We start from the raw sequence: 21,759 nt of genomic DNA on the forward strand, positions 1-21,759 counted from the left end.
ATCGCCTATGAGTGGTGCATCGGCCAACTGATCTGCAATAACTTGTCCTTTGATAGCTTTACGGTCTATGTACTCGATGTCAAATTCACTTAGAATCATCAACCATTTGGCCAAGCGGCCTGTCAATGCTACTTTGTTGAGTACATACTTGAGTGGATCAATCTTTGCAATGAGTTGTACCTTGTGTGTTAACAGATAGTGCCTCAATTTAGTGGCTGCTAAGATTACTGCTAGGCAAGCTCACTCAATAGGTGTGTAATTAAGTTCATAGCCAACCAGTGTTCGAGAGATGTAGTAAATAGCACACTCTTTTCCTTCTGCATTATGATGTGTCAGTAGTACACCCAATGCTATACTTGTTGCTAAGATATAGAGTAATAACGGTCTACTTGGATCTGGTGGGATCAGCAACGGTGTATTCATGAGATAGTCTTTGAGCATCTGTAATGCTTGTTGGCATTTGGCATCCCATTGAAAGCAGATGTTCTTGTGTAGTAGGTGTGTGAATGGGTGACACTTATCAGCCAATTGTGCAATGAATCTATGGATGGATTGAAGCCACCCTTGTAATGTCCTTAGCTGATTGATATTCTTTGGTGGTGGCATGTCCATGATTGCTTTTACCTTTGCTGGGTCGACCTCAATACCTTTGCTTGAGACAATGTATCCTAGAAGCTTCTCAGAGGTTACTCCAAAGACACATTTCTTTGGGTTGAGTCAAACCTGGTATTGTTCCAGTCTATCAAATATTTTATCTAAGATGTGGAGATGCCCTTCTCTGGTGAGTGATTTTGCTAGTAAATCATCAACATAATCTTCCATCATAGTATGCATCATGTCATGGAAGATGGTGGTCATTGCGCGTTGATAGGTCGCTCCTGCATTCTTGAGACCGAAAGGCATTACATTCCAGCAATATGTGCCCCATGGACATGTGAAGGTTGTCTTATGTTGATCTTTTGGTGTGATCTTTATCTGATTGTATCATGAAAAGCCATCCATGAGTGAAAGCATGGCATGTCCCACTGTTAGATCCACTATGATGTCGATATTTGGTAGGGGGAATTCATCCTTAGGACATGCCTTATTCAGATCTCTGAAGTCAGTACAAATACAGATGTCATCTTTTGGTTTGCTAACAAGCACAATGTTGGAGATCCATTCTGCATAATCAATTGGTCTAATGAATCCAACATCTAGGAGTTTCTTGAGTTCTGTTTTGACTAGCACTGCAATTTGAGGATGCATCTTATGAAGCTTCTGCTTGACAGGTTTGGCTCCTTTTGCTACAGTGAGGTGATGCATGACTAAATTAGGATCAAGCCCAGGCATGTCCGCATATGACCATGCAAAGTTGATCTGACGCTGTTGAAAGAACTCTATAAATTTAGGTTGTTCCTCTGTAGTGAGAAGAGATGCCAGATGTATGAGATGAGGATTTTTAGGAGTCCCCACATTGTATTCTTTGGTTTCCTTGATGAGAATCATTGATCATTCCTGTTGTGTACTAGTAGGGAGGATGTCAAACCCTTCATCCTCAGGCACCTTAGAGAGGTTTTCACCATTGGATACGCTCTTTCTTTTTACTTTTGTTGGATCAAACAGTGCCACAGTGTGGTTTTCACTGGAAGATCCATGTTTTATTGTTATATTTTTGCAGCTGAAAGGTTTGGCATCCGCCCTGAAATATGTTGTGCTATTTAGTTCTATTTTGAATCCAGCTTTGTGATCCCCGCTTGGTAGGTTATCCCTTAATTCCAAAAAGTCAATGATATTCTCATCATTTTGGAAGAAGTCAAGACATGGGGGATTTGGTTGGTTCCATTCAATGAGTTCAGGGTGGATAATGGGAATTACTTTATCAAGTAGGTTAAGTGTGTTAGATGTATCAGAGAGGTTTAAGACATTGTGGTGAAGGTCGTTGATGGTACTCTCCCTATCAGAATCAGGCGTAGGATGAGACGTAGGGTCTATGGAAGATCTTTCCAGCTCAAGAACCCAAGAAGTCTTTATCTGTGCTTCTACGTAAATAGGGATGTCTTTGCATGGTGGAGGTAGTGATGTGTCTTCCTCATTTGAAGTGTTAAGTTGTACAAAATCAAATTCCCACTCATGTGAGTCGGTCTCTGAGTCACTTTCCAGCATCCGATTACTATACCATACTGGGATGTCCTTTGAGTTAAATACTACAGGTGTGATTGGTTGATGTACCTTTGTAGTGATCGGTGCTGTAGGAAGGTCGATGGGGATTAAGGAATCCAATACGGGAAGTATCGGTAGTGTTGACTCAGTTGCTTCTGCTAGTACTGCTGGTGCCATAGATGCTGCTGCAGGTTCTGATACAGTTGCTGCTGCTAATGATACTATTGATGTGATGGCTGCTGCGGATGGGATTATTGGTTTGATGGGTGGGATGATTGGCATTGTAGATGGTGGTGTTGGGATTTTGAGCCTCGGCGGGGCAGTTGTGATGGTGCTTGATGTTGCTTTGATATTGAAAGGTGTCCTTTTTGTAGTAGGCTAACATAATAGTTTGTTGGGTTTTCCTTTGAATTTGAGTTTAGGAAAGATCTCTTTTTCAAAGCCTAGGCTTGTATTACCTTTGGGCTTGAATTTCGGCAGTAGAGGTTCATGTCGTCCTTGTTTGCAATATCCCAAAGCACTCTGACTATCATACCCCATTCTTTGCATAATGAGGAGACCTTTGTCATATTGATCCGTAGGAAGCTTAACTTGCGGTATATCAGTGGTGATGGGATCTTTATAGATCCATTCCGCTAAGTCCTCATCTTGGGTTTCTTCTTCTTGACTCTTTCCAAGGATGAAAGGCATCAAAGCACATACTAGTGTGATTATTGGTTGCTAGAGTAACTACTGTGGTTTACCATGTGTTCTAGGAGAAGTGGGCATTTGTCCCACACAAAAGAGTTGACTCAAGTTGTATTCCCCAGGACCTTCCTCTGTTATTTTCATTTTAAGCTTTTCTTGCTTTGGTATAGTGGTGTTCAAACTGGCAAGAGAGGCGAGACTTATATATGATGTGGAGGAAATGGCTTCTCTATTATTAGGAACGGTAATCTCTGGTTGATGGCTGATATTATGGCAATATGCAAAGGGATTTGCATCACCCAGGATTGTGATCTCTACACCATTATGGGGGAACTTGATACATTGATGGTAGGTAGATGGAACGGCTTGCATGGCATGTATCCAAGGTCTTCCCAACAATAGATTGTATGGCAGAGGAAGGTCCAGAACCTGCCAGATGATGTGCTTTACCACAGGGCCCACTCGAATTGGTAGTACCATAGCTCCTTTGGAGGAATGCTCCGCATCATCATAGGCTTTGATTGTGATCTTCTTACGAGGATCCACTGATTCTATGGCATATCCCAATGCTGTGACCAACTGTAGTGTACAAATATTTAAACCTGCTCCATTATCGATCAAGACTTGCTTGATCCTGTGCTAGTTGATAAAGCCTTCAATGTGTAGCGAAGCATTATGAGGTTGTTGGAAGGAAGAGTTGTCACTTTCGGAAAAAGTGAGACAAGGTGATGACTTTAGACTTCCAACCATGGCTTGAAATTGGTCTGTACTCAGGTTTGCAGGGACTGACGCCTCTTGGAGTGCTTGATCCAAGATTGTTTTATGAGATGGCGATAGGCACAATAGCTCTAAAATGGATATAAGCGCAGGCATTTTATCTAATTGTTCCACAAGATTGTACTACTTTGGTATGGAGGTGGTGCCTTGTGGAGCTGCCTTTATGGTGACCTTGCCACGTCGTGTAACAACATTGCAATTGGAGTTGGGATTTTTGATGGTTATAGTTGCAACTTGTTCACTGGCATCATACAGGTGATTTACAATGTAATTATATGCAGCCTGCATATAATCTGTGGTATCAGTGCCTCACCTGGAAGTGGAAGGACCCCTTTGAACTTGTGATGGAAGTGGGTTTTTGAACATCAGATGATCATTATTTGTTGTTTTTGGGTCATGTCCTTCTATTTCAATTTCTCCTCCGTCAATAAGATCCTGAATAAGATCTTTCAATCGATGACAATTACTTATCTTGTGTCCTCTCCCTTGGTGGAAATCACAGTGTTCAGTATCTCTCCACCATGCAGGTTTGACCTGAGGCTCATAGTTTGATGTTTTAGGTAAAGTGACCAAATTTTGAGAAATGAGTTGTCGCAATATTGTTTCAATGGGTTCCCCTAAGGGAGTGTATGTTTGTTTTTGTTTTTGCTGACAAGGTCTTGGTTCATCGTGAGATGTGATGCGACCTTGATTGGAAGGAACATTTTTGTTATTCTGAGGTGGAGGATTCTGTCCGGCAAACCGAACCATAGGTTGTGCACTTTTTATAGTCCTGGCATCCACAACCCCATCGTTGACGACATTCTTGTTTTTGTTCCAAAAGCTTGGTTTATCACTATTGAAGGGTGGGTGAGGACTATCCTTTGGTTCATTATAGATTTTGATAAGTCCTTTCTTGATGAGGGCCCGCTCACATTTCAAACCCTTGGTGATCATATCATTAAAAGAGTCTGTGTCTTTGACATCCAGGTGAAATTCCATTTCTTCATTTAAGTTGGAAATAAATATTTCCACTAGTTCTTGTTCAGGTAACTGAAGAGAACATCTGCTAGACATTTGATGCCATCGTTGCAGGAATACTGAGAATAGTTCACCTGGTTTTTGTTTAGTGTTGCACAAATTAGCCATGGTGATGTCGCGTTCAATGTTATGAGAGTAATGAGCTAGGAATTTCTGGATGAGTTCCTCAAATGTTCTAATGCCACTTGATAGTCGGGAAAACCATGATGTGGTTGTTCCTCCCAAGCTTTGGGGAAAAAGGCGCATTAGGTAGGTGTCTTCATATGCCACTTCGAGGCAAGCGGAATGAAATTCTCTGACATGATCACGAGGATCTCTCTTTCCTCTATATTTTTTGAATTTGGGTTTTTTGAATCCTCATGGAAAGGGTGGCATATAAAGATTCCTATCAAAAGGATAGGGACAGATGTCATTGAGTGAGAATTGGTTAGTTTTGACACCACTATGAAGTTCTTGGGCAAGATTCTTGACTTGTTGCCACAACATCTCCATTTCATTTGGAGGAGGAGGTGGTGGGTTACCTCGAGGAATGTTATATCTGATGGGATCTCTACCTCTTTCCTCTTCATGGTGACTTTTTCATTTTGATGCTTGTCTTAATTGGGCAAGATCAAAGTCAGAGGGGAGTTTTGCTCCTTCTTGAGCGAGCTTTAAAAAGTGAGCATCCGCATTGCTCCTGAGTATTTCATCAAAAATTCCGTTAAAGAGAGGGTTATGTTGGGCCCTTTGTATTGTTGCAGGAGTGGGAGTACTTGGGTTTTAGTCATTTGCATTTCCTCCAAGTGCTTCTTGAAATTCATTGAGATTTTCCTCTTCTTCTTCTTCCATTTCTATTTCTCGTTGCCTTGACTGTGATCGGATTTGGGCCATTTTGTTTACAAGCTTTTGTTGAAGTTGTGTGAAAATGATGATGAGTTTTTGATGAAATGAGAGATTGATGGTTGGTGAATTGTGTTGCATGTGGATCTCTAGCACTTAAAGGTAGATGTAACCGAAATTCCTTTTTTTTTAATTGCTTGTTTGTTTTTGATAAGGTTGGATGTGATAAGGTGTAGAGAAATCTAAGATGTATTACAGATTTAACTACCTAGTAATGAGAGGATTCACTCATGAACTAGTTTTAACCTGTGTAGATGTGTCTCTTAGGATGAGCTTATCCTAGATGTAGAAACAATCTAAAAAGTGATGTGACGCGTTTGATTCAAGCAATATCTAAAAAAGAGAACGTAGGACAAGAACCTCTTAATGTTTAGAGAGTTGGAATGGATTGATGATGAAGCGATGATGTATGAGTAAGATAGTGGATGAAAATGTTTTTAATTTCAATAAAAGCTTTGTGTCACAAATGGGACAAACCCTACCTCTTCCCTTTCAGGTGTTGGTGGTATTTCTTGAGCTACGTTGTATGTGATACAGACGTTTGGGAAAAAGTTGGGATTAATCTTACCTCCTTGGTTTTTGTGATAACTCGGAGCTCTATATTGCATAAAAGCTCTGCGGTTCAATGATTTTGAATCAAATTCATTTGTTTTGCCTTGAAGGTAGAGATGCATGTGACGCAGAAAAACTCTATGGGAGACAAAGATTTGTCTATTTATATAGAAGAATTTCCTCCTTTTGATCAAAGCCTTTGAGCTCAATGGTCTTCTTTTCAAGTTGATATTCTGATGACGCTTCTTCTTTCGCAAGATGTGAAGAATGGTCATAAAGTTTGATTCCTTGTTGTTTACACTTTGTTTTTGATATGTTTGGTTGTTTTGAAAGATGCTTGGTTGGATGAATACTTTGTTTTTGGAAGTGATTTTTATTTTGATGTTTCTTTGACAAGAAAAACAAAGCAAGCACACAAACACAAGAATGTTGCCTCAAAGGCACAAATGAGTATGGGTCTAGATCAACCCAATCCTTGGACTTTTATATGACCCTTCCTTTAGATGTATTTTAAGGTGTATTTCCAAAGCCTGAAGTCGGCTCAATTTGTACTTGGTCTTGACTAAAACGAACACACTTCAAACACTTTTTATCCCTAAGGTCAAATGGCCAGTTGTGATAAATTTAGCCCACATCTTGATATTTCTTCGACTTTGGTACTACATACCTTATGAATCCCGTCGTGGCAGGTAAGGATGTGATATACTAAGTCTTGCACGAGCATAACAAATAGATGATCCCTATGATGGGGGAGTCACCACTTTTATCAAGCCACAAGTGACTTTTCAAAAAGCTATGTTTCTACTCAAGGAAATATGTATGGTGAGTATCTTGGGAGCAAAACCATCTATGCTCTTGCACTAAATTCTATCGCAAATATCCTCAATCAATAGAATAGGTGGGCTACTACTTAAAGGTGTTTAGTCATGTTCGATGTTTTTGGACATAAGTTCACTCTGCAGTGACTCACTTAAGAGCCTTGTAACTAGTGGTGGGGCCCATTTGTCCTTTCGGCCAGTTACACTATAGGAACAGCTATACCCAAGGCTACAGCTTTTGCTCTCACTTGATTTTTATAGCGGCTCAAAGGATTTACCGCGCGAGGTCATTCCCAAGAGTGATGTGTCTCTTGGTAGGTCTCTCTTAAAAACATAAAAATTTTGAGTGTTACTAACACTTTTCTCTTGCACCTAGGACCACGAAATCTAAGGGAGAGGATAGTGTGTGTTAGAGGTGGGACCACTTGACCAACTTTTTGCACAAGTGTGCCAAGCACGAAAAACACTTGTTCTTTTTAATTTGCCATTGCAATGTGATCTAACTATTTGGAGATGTTGCTCCAACATTCATGGTGTTCTTTTTAACTTCAAATGCAAAGGTTTTGAGTAAATTAGAATTTTGGAAATCCTGGTCAACTGAAATTGAAGCACGTATGCATGAAGAAAAATTGCTTTGCAAAAAGTTTTAAACAAGTGGATTGTGTGTTTTATGTGCACCAAAAATTGAAGTGTGGATTGTAAATTCTTTAGTTTGATGCAAGAAAATGGAATTGTTGATTTTAAGCACCAAATAAAGTGTGTTTCCTAACTTGCAAGAAAACAAATGTTGTTTTGTTTAGTTTTAATGCACCAAAGAAACAAGTGATCCTAACTGGAAAGCAAGGGAAAGTTTGTTTGTTCAAGTTTTCAAACACCAAAATAAAGTTTTTTTGATTTTAAAAGGTGAGTTTTTAAACCTGCACAAACAACAACCGATTAGTAAAATCCATATCTAAGGGGGGATTCCACAAGCCTAAAAAATTTCACTTTTTTGGTTACAAGGTCTTTTTTACAATGTTCTGTTACAATAGCGCTAGTCCCTGTTTGAACAGAAGCGCTATTTAACACAAACGTGCTAAAAGAAAAAGAAAGACAGAGCAAAAGCGCTTAAATAGGGTCAATAGCGCCAAAACAAGGTCAAAAGCGCTCAAACCATGTCAATAGCGCTATTGTAAGAACAATAGCATAGCGCTAGAACAACAAGTATCAATAGCGCTATAACGTGATCAATAGTGCTAAAGTGCAACCTGTGTGACAATTTCAACATTCAAACATGTTATTGGTTTAAAAAAATGATCTCTTGGGTGTTTGGATTCACGTCGGGTTCACCAAATGATGCTCTGCAAAATGGACAAGGTTAGCAAATGACAAACAACACAAGACACAAGAAATTGTTACTGTTAGTTAACCAAAAGCTAATCTAAACAGGCATATCAAAAGAGATACTAAGATCATGCTAATATGTCTAACAAATGACACAAAGATAATAAAGCATCTCCAAATGCCTCTTAGCGTGCTCTTAGCTCCTTCTCCCTTGTTCCTTTCCTCTCCAAGTTCCAAAATAGTGTAGCTCTCAGCAGCTTTTTGCACTATGGATGTTTATGGAGGATTGAGATTTGAGTATTTTGCTCTAAATGTAAAATGAAAAGCTAAAATACTAGATGCTATTGAAAATGATTGATTTTTAACCAAAATAACAAGATATTAGTTTGCTATGCTAAATGCTCTCTAAAATGCCTATAGGTTAAATGCATACAAGTTTTCAGGATCTGGATTATGAAGAAATGAGCTCTATTTATAGGAAAAATGGAGCAATGGATGGTTGAGATTGAGCAACCTCAACAAGGGTCAGAATTGAATGATTTCAAATCCATGTGAGGGCTTTCAACCCAATCCCAGGATGACAAGTGTCAATGTGAGATAGGTTGAGAGGAGAGGGAATAAGCATTGAATGCTTGACATGACCTTGGGAGTTAAGGTCAAGGTTGAATGAATAAACTCTTTATTCAAAGAATAAAGCTTTTATCCAATGGATAAAACTCTTGTGCAAATGCAAAAAGGATAAACATGGTCAAAGCAATAAATGCTTGGGGAGACAAGTTTGAAATAACCATAAATGGTTATGTAAGAGCCATTAATGGTCATGTAAGAGCCATTAGTGGTTTTGGAAGACTTTGGAGGTTAAATTGTTGAACACACAAAGCATTAAATGCTTTTCAAAGACTTTTGAAGTCTTTGAGAAGTGACTCCATTTTGCTTAGGAATGTGACAATAATTAGGGGATGGATTAGGCTAATTAGGAAGGGTTTAGAAGAATCTAGAAGGGGATTAGATTTGCAAGTGGATTTGGTGGGTGAGGGAAAATAGGATTTTATTAAAATAAAAATTCATTTATTTCAATAAATGTGTGCAAGTTGCATTTGTAGGAAAATGCAAGTGGGGGGGGATAATGATTTAAATAAATATTTAATTTAATTTATTTAAAAGAGGAATAGGGGGATTTAATTAAATAAATAGATTTTATTCATTTAATTGATTTGTGAACTTGGTTTTAATGAATGAATTAAAATAAATTGAATAATTTACTTAATTAATAGGAGAATGTTTGAAGATGAATTAATTAAATATTAATTAATTTAACTCATGGCTAGTGGATTTTTAATCAAATAAATAGTAAATATTTATTTAATTAAGCTGGACAGATTTGTGTGACTACAGATGGTAGCACTACCTCCCCTCCACAACACTCACTTCTCGGGCATACTAGAATCTCTTACCCTAAAGATCTGGAGATCTTATGAATCGGGGGACATCTATCTCTACTTTGAATGGTACAAATTGGGGCGACTCTAGAGGTTCGACCTCCTACGCTAACAAGTAAATAGGATTTTGGGCAACTACAATAAGGTGTCTAGTAAGTTTGTGAGGGATCCCAATCCATTGACATATTCTCAAAGCAAGCCACTTAAGGCTTTAATTGAGCTTATCAATGTAGAGAAGTCCTCCACATATGATGAATTCACTCAGCACTCCAATCACCTGACCAACATATTTATATAGTGGCTCAAAAAATACTGCTCGAGATCTTGTCGAGAGAGATGATATCCCCGACATATCTAAATTTTGAAACACTCCCTTGGGGTGATGAGTCCCCCAAGAGGTAATTCTCTACTCAAAATAAAAATCAAGTGTTGTTAATCACCTTTCTCTTACACCCAAGGTCCACAAAGGTGAGGGGAGAGGATACTCAGTGTAATGGTGGGTCCACTCTACACTAGTGCAAGCACACAAGACACAAAAGAATGATGCATTTTATCCCAGAAAAGATGTTTTCTATGCTAATGCATAAAAATAAATCTAGACTGGTGGAAAATTAAAACCCTTCGACAAACGTCCTACAAGAAAGTGATTAGTAGTCTAGATTCTATGTTTTGGACACATGGAAAAGCTACAAGGACAAAGCACAATTAGTAAAAACATAAAATTGAGCACTAACAACGTAGACACCAAAGTGTAGGTACAAACACCGACATTTGTGCAGACGTTGATATAGGTCCTGCACAAAAAAGTTAAACCGCCAATTTAATGTTTGACGTTTAAAATGAAGCAAGAAATAAACCTGAGCAGAGAAGTCGAAACAATCCCACAGAGATGTCGATTCACCTTTCACAAACAGTTAGCTTGAAGATAAAAATTAAAAATTTGAATGTGAAACCAAGGCGAGAAAGCAATAAGGTAAAGACATCGATCTGCAGCACAAATGTCGACATTTGCACAGGCGCCGAAGTGCAGTCTGCCAAAAAGGGTTAGCTTAAAAGCACTACAAATATATGAATTATGATGAAAATTTTAATAGTAATTACTATGAATGAAAACTTAAGCAGAATCAAACACTTTATTTTTAAGATAGATATATGTATTTTTTTTGGATTTTAAATATTTAACACAAAAGGCAGAGGTAAACTAAATGAAACGGAGATGCCAATTGAGTTCTACGGAGACGCCGAAGCAGAGGCCGAAACACCAATCTGCAAGTGGAGACGTCGATCCACAGATTCATATACAAAAACGTTAGGAAGAAAGTAGAAATTTAAATGCAAACATCGATATGCCCACACAAAGATATCAAAGAAAAGGCGGAGACATTGAATCGCAGTCAAAGACATCGATGTGCTACCTGCGAGAAAATTGTTACAAGAAACACAAAAATGTGAAATAAAAGGGACGTGGGGTCCCATTGAGCACGCCAAAATGAAGATGGTGAAATGGTGAAAGAGTTAGTTGCATACAATAAGCATGAAATGCAAAGGACTCGTATAAAACATGCTAATAACTTTATTCCGTCCTCCTCTTCCTCTGACTGAGCTTGATGAAATTGAATGATGCACCCTTGTTGTCCACTTGATTTGATTTTCTCTTATGAATATGGATTGTCGATTTCTCTCCACTACACAACAAGATTAGGCTAATGGATATTGGCTAAGTAAGATGGATGATGGATCAACTATGACAAGGTTTTGGCTTAGTAAGGGTGCTTTAGATAGATTTGGAACTCGAAAGGTCAACATAAACTTGCATGAAAGATGGATAATTTGTGAGGAGAGGAGACCTCAATTTATAGATTGGAGGAGGTCAAAATGGAGGGCAAAGATAGATTCAAAATGAAGGGATAGGATTAAAAGAAGGTGGAGGAGGATTGAGAGGACAAGGTGGGAGATCCAAGAGATATATCATAAAGGAATTTCTTGTCTCCACACCCCACAAGTACATGGGGAAGAGTTCCCCAAGTACATTGGGAAGAGAAACAGAATATATAATTCCTTGGGGGAAGGGAGGAGGAAATTTAAAAATTCCAAAATAGAAGATTGTGTGGGAAGACTAAATGAAAAAAGGAATTAAAAATTCCTTGGGAAGAGGGGGCATGGGAATGTGCAAGGATTTGGCATTCCTTGGAAGAGACAAAGTGGGTGCATTTAAGGTTTGCAAGGTGAGATGAGATAGCCATTTATGGCAGGGAGTTGACTCATCCCTAATCAAGGTGATTAGAAATGTGCAAATGATCAAGGGTACTGATTAGGTGAGTTAATGAGGGATTAGAGTGCAAGTCAGAAAGTTAGGAGGATGTGACATAAGGAGAGATAATGAGGGGAGGAATATAAAATTGATATTAATGGCATGATTAGTGAGTGATTAATTAGGCTAGATGATAGGATTAGAAAATATGATTTGTAAGAATCATCTGGTTAGCTTAGTTAATTGAAGTTAATTAACTAATAGAGATTTAGGAGAAATAATGATTGGGATGACTTTAGAAGAATAGGAAAATAATTAATTTTGATAAATTAATTATTAGACTATAGTGATAAGACCAATTAAATTTGATTCAATTAACCTTTAGAGGAAGGGGATCAACACAATTAAATTAATTAATTATGTGGAAAGGGTTAAATTAATTAAATATTAATTTAATTAATTTTAGATGTCTGCAGATGGAAATGACATATGTACTTAAAAAGGACAAGTGTCATAGAGAGGAATGGCATGTGTCCCTGAAGACACATGCCTATTTGGGAGAAAGACACCCAAATAAGACTTGGTTTTATTCCAAATATTGATATATTCCCACATATTAGGATATTTAGGATATTTCCCCAAATTCTAGGAAATTGAGGATATTTTGGAAATGTGCACACGTATGCTGAGGGCAAGGAGAGAAGGTTGACTAAAACCCATGGTTAGCGAGGAGGTTAAGGTTTCGAGGAAGGGTTAAATTTAGGAGACGTGGGGAAAATCGAATTAATTCATGAATAACGGATATTAGGAGGAAAGGACAAAATGAATTAAATAAACAAATTATGCATTTAATTTTTTTAATAGAAAGGGGTGAATTTAAATAATTAAATGATTTATAATTGTCAAATAGTTAATTAAAAGGGGACTATAGCATAATTAACAAAATTAATTAGCTAGAAGGAGGGGACACTAATTAATTAAATAATGTGTAATTATTTAATTAAAGGCGCTTGGGATAGCTAAATTCAATTATTTAAATTAATCAAATTTAGGTGTCTGCACACACACATATGTGTGTATATATACTTACTTACTAGTGATTATTTTAATATCAATTACAAGTACAAAATGTGTTAGAAAAATATAACATATAGTGTTTGTATCAATAAATAAATTCAAATAATCCTTGAGTAAATAGAATGGTTATAGTGGTTACAAGAGAATTTATCAATACCATTTCATCTTATGTAGATAAAATTATATAAATTAATTAATTAATATAAGATCATCATTACAATAAATAAGATGACTATGTCATATAATTGTGATTGATAGTTAAATATTTTATTTTCTTAATTTTATCTCTTAAGAGGGATTTTGCATGTTGAAATAAACCTCTAATCATAATATTACTATCTTGATCACACTCTTGTATAAAAATAAAAAAGATCTCTTAAGACGGATGTTGTATGTTCAAATAAACCTCTAATCATAATATTACTATCTCAATCACACTCTTGTAAAAAAAAAAAAAATAGAGTAATGTGTGTGAACTCTTCACCTCATTATTTTACAAATGTTAGTAATGTAGTTGTTTCATGTTTTCATAGAGATGGCATAGCACCCACTACCTTACATCATTGAATGCTTATAGAAAAGAAAATCCTTTGAGGGGGATATCTATCACTAATTTTTAATTATTTTTTTAAAATTGAGATTCATCATTATCTTGGGTCAATATCTTAGAGATTCATCATTTTATTTTATTTTTTAAATGCTATTAGATTTGAGTAGGTCAATGCCTTCATTATCTTGGGTCAATATCTTAGAGACTAGTAGTTATTGCCTATGGAAAAGGGAACCCTTGGAGGAGACATTATAATAAGAGTGCATTTATTTTATTTTTATGTTGCATTCATTCTTCCTCTTATAATCTGAAGGTATCTACACACATAAGTTGTGTCACCTAGTGTGTTGTTTCTTCGTGTACGATGCCACCACACTTAAGAGGATAATTATCCACAACCGACTCAATTGTCATGATAGTAATGATTTTACATATGCAATAGCATCCATCATGCATGATATGCCATCATGTCAAGCAAGGTAGGCAAATTTGCATCAATTTATCCCAAAAAATTATAGTGTTTTTATCCAATGGTCAAAATTTAGGCATGACAAGTGTCACCTCCCTTTTCAAGGGATTCAAGTTGAAACCCTACTTAACCTCCAATGGAGGAGAATTTTGGGGGAAGGATTTATTTGGGGAGGGAGAAGAAAACTTCTACATTTTTGGAGATAGATTTAGAGGAGAATGACTTGAAGGAGAAACTTTGTCTTCACAATTTCATGTAGAGATAAGTTCTTCTATCCTCCTTTTACTATATGTTTGCCTTTGTAATTTTGGTTTTAATGTTGCATGACTTGTGGCATTCTAGTAGAAAGGAAAGAGGGTGGTTTATTTCTATCTGTATCTTGTGAATTCAAGCAAAGACAATTTTAAGTAAGATTGTACATATTGTAGACGTGAGATATGAAGTATTGTAAGTGAAACTTGGTATATTTTTGTGACTGGTGGTTTAAGTTGGTTCCCCTTGCTCGGTGGGTGGATAGAGCCTCATATGGCTTGATGATTTCATATTGGAAGGGTGTAGTGATTTTATTTTACATTTCCATATCAGCATTAGATTTGAGCAATCTTACTTCTAGAGGTGAATAATGGTTGCATGGTCTTATTATGCCAAAACATTTAAGGAAAAGGCATAGAAAAAGTCTTTAAGAAGTCCTTGTAAAAAAAAATTTATCAGTAATAGCCAAAGAGAAAATTTTATTATTAATAATATAAACTTGCAAAATGTTGCATGTGCAGTTGATCTAAGAAGTCTGAGAAATCTACTATCTAGAGGGAACCCCAATAATTTGGAGCATTTGTATACTATTAGCATAGCTATATACCAAAATCCATGAATATAATTATTGATCTATAACCCTAGGATATTATTCACACAAGGCATGGTAGAAAAAAAATCCATACATAAACTGGCTACAACCAAACCCTAGGTATCAGGCATCACGTCTAGATGGTTCATCAAGATAGAGCCCCAAACTCTTTATCTTCTTTTTTCTGCACCAGCAGGCTTTGATCAATGAACTCAAAGTCACCATGAAAAGGGAAGCGTTTCACATAAACATGTGATTCCAAGGTTGGTCCCTTACCTAGACCATGAGCCACTTTCTTTTTCAATAGAGGCCTGCATGGTTCCTCGGGCGACTCTTCTATCATCTGACCTTCTAGATCCTCAGCCTCAACCGATCATGACTCATATTCCTCATCTATGAGATACTCTTTCCACCAATCACTGCCTCTAGATGGCTTTTGTCCAAGCCATTTCTGCAAAAAATCAATGTTTCTTGCAATACTAGGTTTCCTAGCTTCGAATGCTACTTTGTCCCTCACAATGAGCATAGGGTGTTTGAATTTCTACTCCCTTCTCTCATAAATCTCCTACAACCCACTCATGACATGATAATCCACTAGAAATGGGACCATTAGATTGTTGTCCATATTCCCCACTGCCAAATTCAGGTCGCCTAGAAAATATTTGTGGAGGACCCCTCGGCAAAGTGGCTTAGCTACGATATTCTATTCACCTAGACCAACAAGATAAACACAATGTCGTCAAGATATCACAGTTAACTCGATAGTGGTGATCAAACCTAATAAATTCCTCCCCGAGGATCTCCTTGATAGCCCGAATCACCAAATTATCTTCCGAGATGAGAATTTCAGTCCATCTCTTGTGTTTGATTTCACCCAAAAAGGACATTTGACACTTCTCAAAGGTGATTCACAGGGTGGATTCCATGTTGAATGGATAAACATAGATGCTCAACACTTAGATTGGGAGGCTCAACACTTTTAATTGACATCACTTTGTCCTTCTTAAAGCCAAAAAATAACGCATGAACCACAAAATTGGGTATGAATTCATGATAGCTTCACTCGTGAGGAAGTAAGTTTACACCTTGCCCATCACAAATGTTATAATTTCTAATGGTGTGAATTAACCATCACACAAACATACATGCCATGGTTTGGTACCTTTGAATATTGCACACAAATTGATAAATGTTTGATGTGATATTCACATCGTGACCCAAAGATGTCATGATGTGAAAGCATGAGATAATCATTGACATCAGACATATCCCATCCATGTAATATCATTTCAAAAACCTAACAAGGTGGAATAATGTCTAGCTCAGAGGTCTCCATATTCTCTTTGTCAGCACCCTGATTTACTACTTTATCCGCTAGGTAATTGGCTTCATGATAAATATGATTTATTGTGAAATCCTGAATGGATTCCAAAATTTCAAGGGCCCAATCTAGAAGAATTTTTTATTTCCAATTAGGAGTAGATCCGGTTCTCAAGGCATTGACTACAATTGTTGAATCTCCTTCAATATCTACCTTGGAAATTCCCATTGACTTGCATAATTATAATCCTTCAATTAGGCCATATATCTCTGCATAATTGTTGGTAGCATGCCCCAAGGAAACTGCCTTATTTACAACAATTTTTCCTTCCCATGAGTGGATATTACATCCTGCTTCGGCCCTACCAAGGTTTCCTCAAGATGCTCCATCAAAGTTGAGCTTGTGTCATCCAAATTTGGATGGAGTCCAAAGACATTTCTTTCTGTTGCCTTGATCTTCTTTACATCTATTTCTAAAAAATGGGGGGATCCTCAGTCCAAGCCAATTCTTGCACATCTGGTTATCTCATTCAAAAAATCTACAATCCTTCTTTGTGTATTTGAAATTTCTACCATTCACCACTTCAACAATAGCAACCTCAACTTAAAGCAGAAACATATCCAGTGTCCACTCCTTATCTTTGAATATTCTATGGTTTCTTTCTTTCCATATCTCCCACAAAATGAGGGAAGGACTACAAATCCACAAATTTCCAAACAAACTAGACTTCATTAATATTGGCCAACTTTCAAACCATTGAAGAATGTCTGAAGGAAGAGTAGTGGACCATCCCAATTTATTGATTAGCCACATCCAACAAGATTGATAAAAAGGGTAAGTGATGAGAAAATGATGAGATCTCCCTTCCTCCATTCTACACAAGACACATCTTGATGGTCCCTCAAAACCAAGTCTCCTAAAGTGTTCTACAGCTAGAATTATTCCTTGGATAGCTTCCCAAGAGAAGACACCTACCTTGGGAAAGAATTGTTTGTCCCAACATAGTTTAATGGGAAGGTTTTCCTTGACTATAATGGACTTACTGTAAACCGATTGAAAAATATTGATGCAGGAGCATCCCCAGTTCTTGGAAATCTTGCATCAACCAAAAATATTTCCTTTCTATTTTGCTTTTTGTTTTGTAGTTTCAGCATTTCATTCTGCATTTTCTGGCATTGGCTCACCGTATCTTGAGGAGTTGGATTTTGCTTGAGGACTTAATCATCTACCTTATTCTTAAACTATGGAGCATTTGGATCATTTTCCGAAAAGTTATCACTATTGATTTCTGAGACAGTTTTCTGGTACTGGTTGCTTGGACCTATTTGCATTTATAATCTACCAGAATCTACCGGATCCCATCCGTAGCTTACGGAACCCTGAATGTTGATTCCAATGTTCCTTGGTGTGTCGCTGACCTTTCCTTTGATCTACACTTCATCCTTTGGATTTTTTGAAGGAATTTCTTTGGCAGAGGTCGACATTGTTGTTTTTACACGTTAGGTCTTGTTCTTCAACATTTGATCCTTTTGGGTTGATCGGATCCCCTTGGATAATATAAATCATTGTAATTGAGCATTAGAATTTAGAGAGATAAGTCAAGATATAGAACATAGAAGATAGATTTTAAGATTTGAGGTCCCAGTTGTGACCTGTTCTATAATTAAGCATGTTTTAGCATGCCAGTGAACTGGTTTTTGAAACCGGGTTGTTACCGGTTGATTGTAAACTATTTTCATGCTATAATTCATTCATTTTTGCATTGCCTTCATTATATCCTTGTGTTTCCATTATGCTTACTCTTGCTGACCGGTCCGAGTTGATCTCTTTGAGGTCCCTCCTAATCGGTGACTACACCAAGTGGTATCAGAGAGATATTTCGTTGCAGAGATTGCATTGTCTTGAGGAATTTTTTTGTAGGGTGGCAGCCTATGGATCCGACCTGCAACTACAGAGGACTGGCGTGAAGATGGAGCGAAGAGGAAATAGCAATGGTGGAGCGCCTGGGAATGTAAACCCTACTGTGATGGAAATATTGTGAGGAATTGCATCTCAGTTGGAGGTCATTGAGACAGCCTAGAGAAGAGGCTGACATATTGAAGATGTAAGTGAAGATGAAGAAGAAGAAGCCCTGATAGAACAGGTAAACCCATCGGTGATTGATCTGGACGAAGAGAGGTTTTTGAGGGTTTTGAGGAGGGCATATACTAAAACTCATTTTACCCCATCAAAATATGATGGAAAGTTGGATTCAAATGAATTGATGGATTGGATCTCAGAGATGGAGAAATATTTTGATTTTGAGAACATTGCAGAGGAAAGAAAGGTGAAATATGCATGTACCCAGTTGAAGGGTCATACGTCTCTTTGGTGGGAGTATTTGCAAGTTGACAGATAGAGAAGAGATAAAGAAAAGATCAATACATGGGATCGGATGGTTGCTAAGTTGAAGTCAAAATTTATGCCAACTGATTATCAGGTGAATTTGTTCCAGAAGTTATAGAATTTGAGGCAGAAGGAATCTAAAGTGGAGTACACCGAAGCATTTTACAAGTTGAATAGAAAATCCGGGCATGTTGATGATGAAGTTGAACAAGTTGCAAGATCTTTGAATGGATTGCGGATGTCTATACAAGATGAACTCAGTTTGATCAAATTACAAAGTGTTGAAAAAGCTTACCAGTATGCCCTGAAAGAAGAAGAGAAGTTGAACAAAAGACATGAGTAGAGACAGAGAGGTAGAGGTGGAAGGTTTTTTGGAGGAATATTTAAATGAGGAAGATGATATACCAGAGGAAGCGGAACCTGTAGGGATCAGAATAAGGACAAGGAAGTGAACAAAGAAGGTAATCCATACCAGAAGGATGATAGAAATTTCTACCGAAGGAGAGAACTGGATGGCTATCAAAATGAGAATTTTGGAGAAGATGACAGAAGACAAGACAAGAGAGTGTTTAGAGGAACTTGCTATAAATGTGGAGGAGAATGACATCATGCTTTTCAGTGTAAGAAGATAGAGAATACTAAGAGAACAGCAGTGGTGGAAGAAAGCCCCACCAGATCAGCTAATAAACTGGAAGATGGAGAACTGTTGATGATGAGGAGAGCTTTGTGTCATACCGAAGGAGATGAAGAGCCCTTGTAGAGGAAGAATTTGTTCAAGACCAAATGTAAGGTATCTAGTAAGTGTTGTAAAGTTGTCATTGATAGTGGTAGTTCGGATAATCTTGTTTCAGAAGAGATGGTGAATAAGTTGAATTTGGAAAGATTGAAACACTAAGCCTTATCAGATAGCATGGATTCAGGATGAACATAAGTTGTTGGTAAGTGAGAAATGTTTGGTGAAATTGAAAATTGGGAATTATCATGATGAAGTCTTGTGTGATATTATGCCTATGGATATTTGTCATATTTTGTTGGGTAGACCTTGGCAGTTTGATAGACAGACAATGATAACTCAATGATGAACGGATAGTACTAACCCGGTACTGAGAGGGGGGGGGGGGGTGAATCAGTGTAGACAAAAATACAATTCTAAACTAGTTTGACAGCAGACACTTCAAATGACTGGCAAACAGTGACACCGGTTTGAAAAAGAGTGTAACTGGTAAAGCTAAGAATGACTGAGACAAGCATTAACCGATTACTCACTTAGCTTTTCACTCAACTCAAGACTGCACTACCATTTCACCCTTATGCATAAACAGGTAATCTATCATCAGACCATAATAATAGCTAGTTCAACATGTTTTATTGACAGGCATAAAACACAGAACCATCATATGCTTGACAAACAATAGCAAAGCATCACAAGATAAAAGCATCACACATGACACACATATTTTCACGTGGAAACTCAATTGGGAAAAAACATGGTGGGGATGAATACCCATAAGCTCTATTTGAACTCTTTATAAGTCCGCTCTGTTAGGAGCCTTGTCCAGTTAGAGACATTACAATAGGTTCTGCTAGGAACTGATCTTGTTAGGGATCACCCGGTTAAGGGATGGCTAGAATACCCAGTTAAGGGTTAAACCCTCTTAAAGGTTACCTTGTTAGAGGATTTCAAGAACTCAATAGCTAAAGTATTTCGAACTTAATAGCTTTGAATTACCATGTTAAAGGATTTATAGCAAGTCGGTTAAGGCTACCCTGTTAAGGGATTTTCCAACTGTTGAGGTGGTTAGAGATCAACGGGTATTACAATGATCTGGTAACAGCAATCAATGACAATGTAGATCCGCTCAAGCTCCTCTTCACCTTCTACACTTACACTCTGTAGGTATCACTTCTCTCCTTTTGGTCTGGCAAGAATCACGTATCCCTTCTCTTGGATACACACACACAACTTTTGCCAACAACCTCAAAAAGAGACACAATATCGACCTTATAGGAAAATAGATAGGTTGGTAGCATAAACCCTAAACCCTAAACCTTTTAGGTTAAGGAATTCAAATGGTTCAATCCTGATCGTTGAGCACACTGCATTAAATATAGCAGTTCTTGATCCAATCTCAAGACATTCTCCATTGTCCATTTCCACCAATTTTATGGTGGTTGATAACCCATCACACGTTATCACTGTTTTACATACTTCTCACATTCCCGAGGTAGATAGGAACAATCTCCTTCATGCAAGATCCTTCATGCACACAAGGCTTACATGGAAACACAATCTGTTCTTTTTTACCATGCTAACTCATCACACAAAGTCACCGGTTGAGCCACACAGGCTTGAAGCACTTAAACTGGAAACCCTGAAGTTGAGACTACCAACCGATAGTCATACAACACTTCCATGTGTCGGTTCCCATAACTATATGTCGGTTCATCATGAACAAACACACCGCTTCACTTTGGCACAAATGTCGGTTCACATTGTTCCACCGGTTCTCTCATATGCTGATTCTCACTTCTTCAGCATATTGACATCAATGACAACATACAATGTCATTATGTCCTCATACCAGTTCACATAATGCCAACAGACAATACATGATGGGAGAAAGAATACATACACTGTTGTGGCCGATGGGATGAAGAAAACCTTGTTGCCCTTGGAGGAGCCTTTGAAGAATGAAGTATGTACGAATGCTAGAATCTATTTCGTGGATGGAAGGAAATTCCTGGATGGAATAAGACATGAGAATGTGTGTTTTTCCTTAGTTCCTAAGAAGACTGAGAACTCGGAGCATGAAGAATAACAACCAGAAGAGATAAAAGAGTTGCTAATAGAGTATGAAGACATCATTTTAGATAATGTGTTTGATGGATTACCACCTGTGAGAAGTATCAGTCATTGCATGGACCTGATTCCCAAAGCTAGTTTGCCTAACAAAGTTGCACATCGGACGAAATTAGCAGAGAATGAAGAGTTGAATAGACAAGTGCATGAGTTGTTGATAAAAGGTTTGATCAGAGAAAGTTTGAGTCTTTGTGCAATACCAAGAGTATTAGCACCTAAGAAGAATGGATAATGGAGGATGTGTATTGATTCTAGAGAAATAAACAAGATCACAATGAAATATCGATTTCCATTGCCTGGGACGAATGACATAATGGACTGTTGGAGTGGAGCCAAATACTTTACAAAGATAGACTTGAAGAGTG

Source organism: Cryptomeria japonica, chromosome 11 (genome assembly GCF_030272615.1).
Source record: "Cryptomeria japonica chromosome 11, Sugi_1.0, whole genome shotgun sequence".
Classification (NCBI taxonomy): Eukaryota; Viridiplantae; Streptophyta; class Pinopsida; order Cupressales; family Cupressaceae; genus Cryptomeria; species Cryptomeria japonica.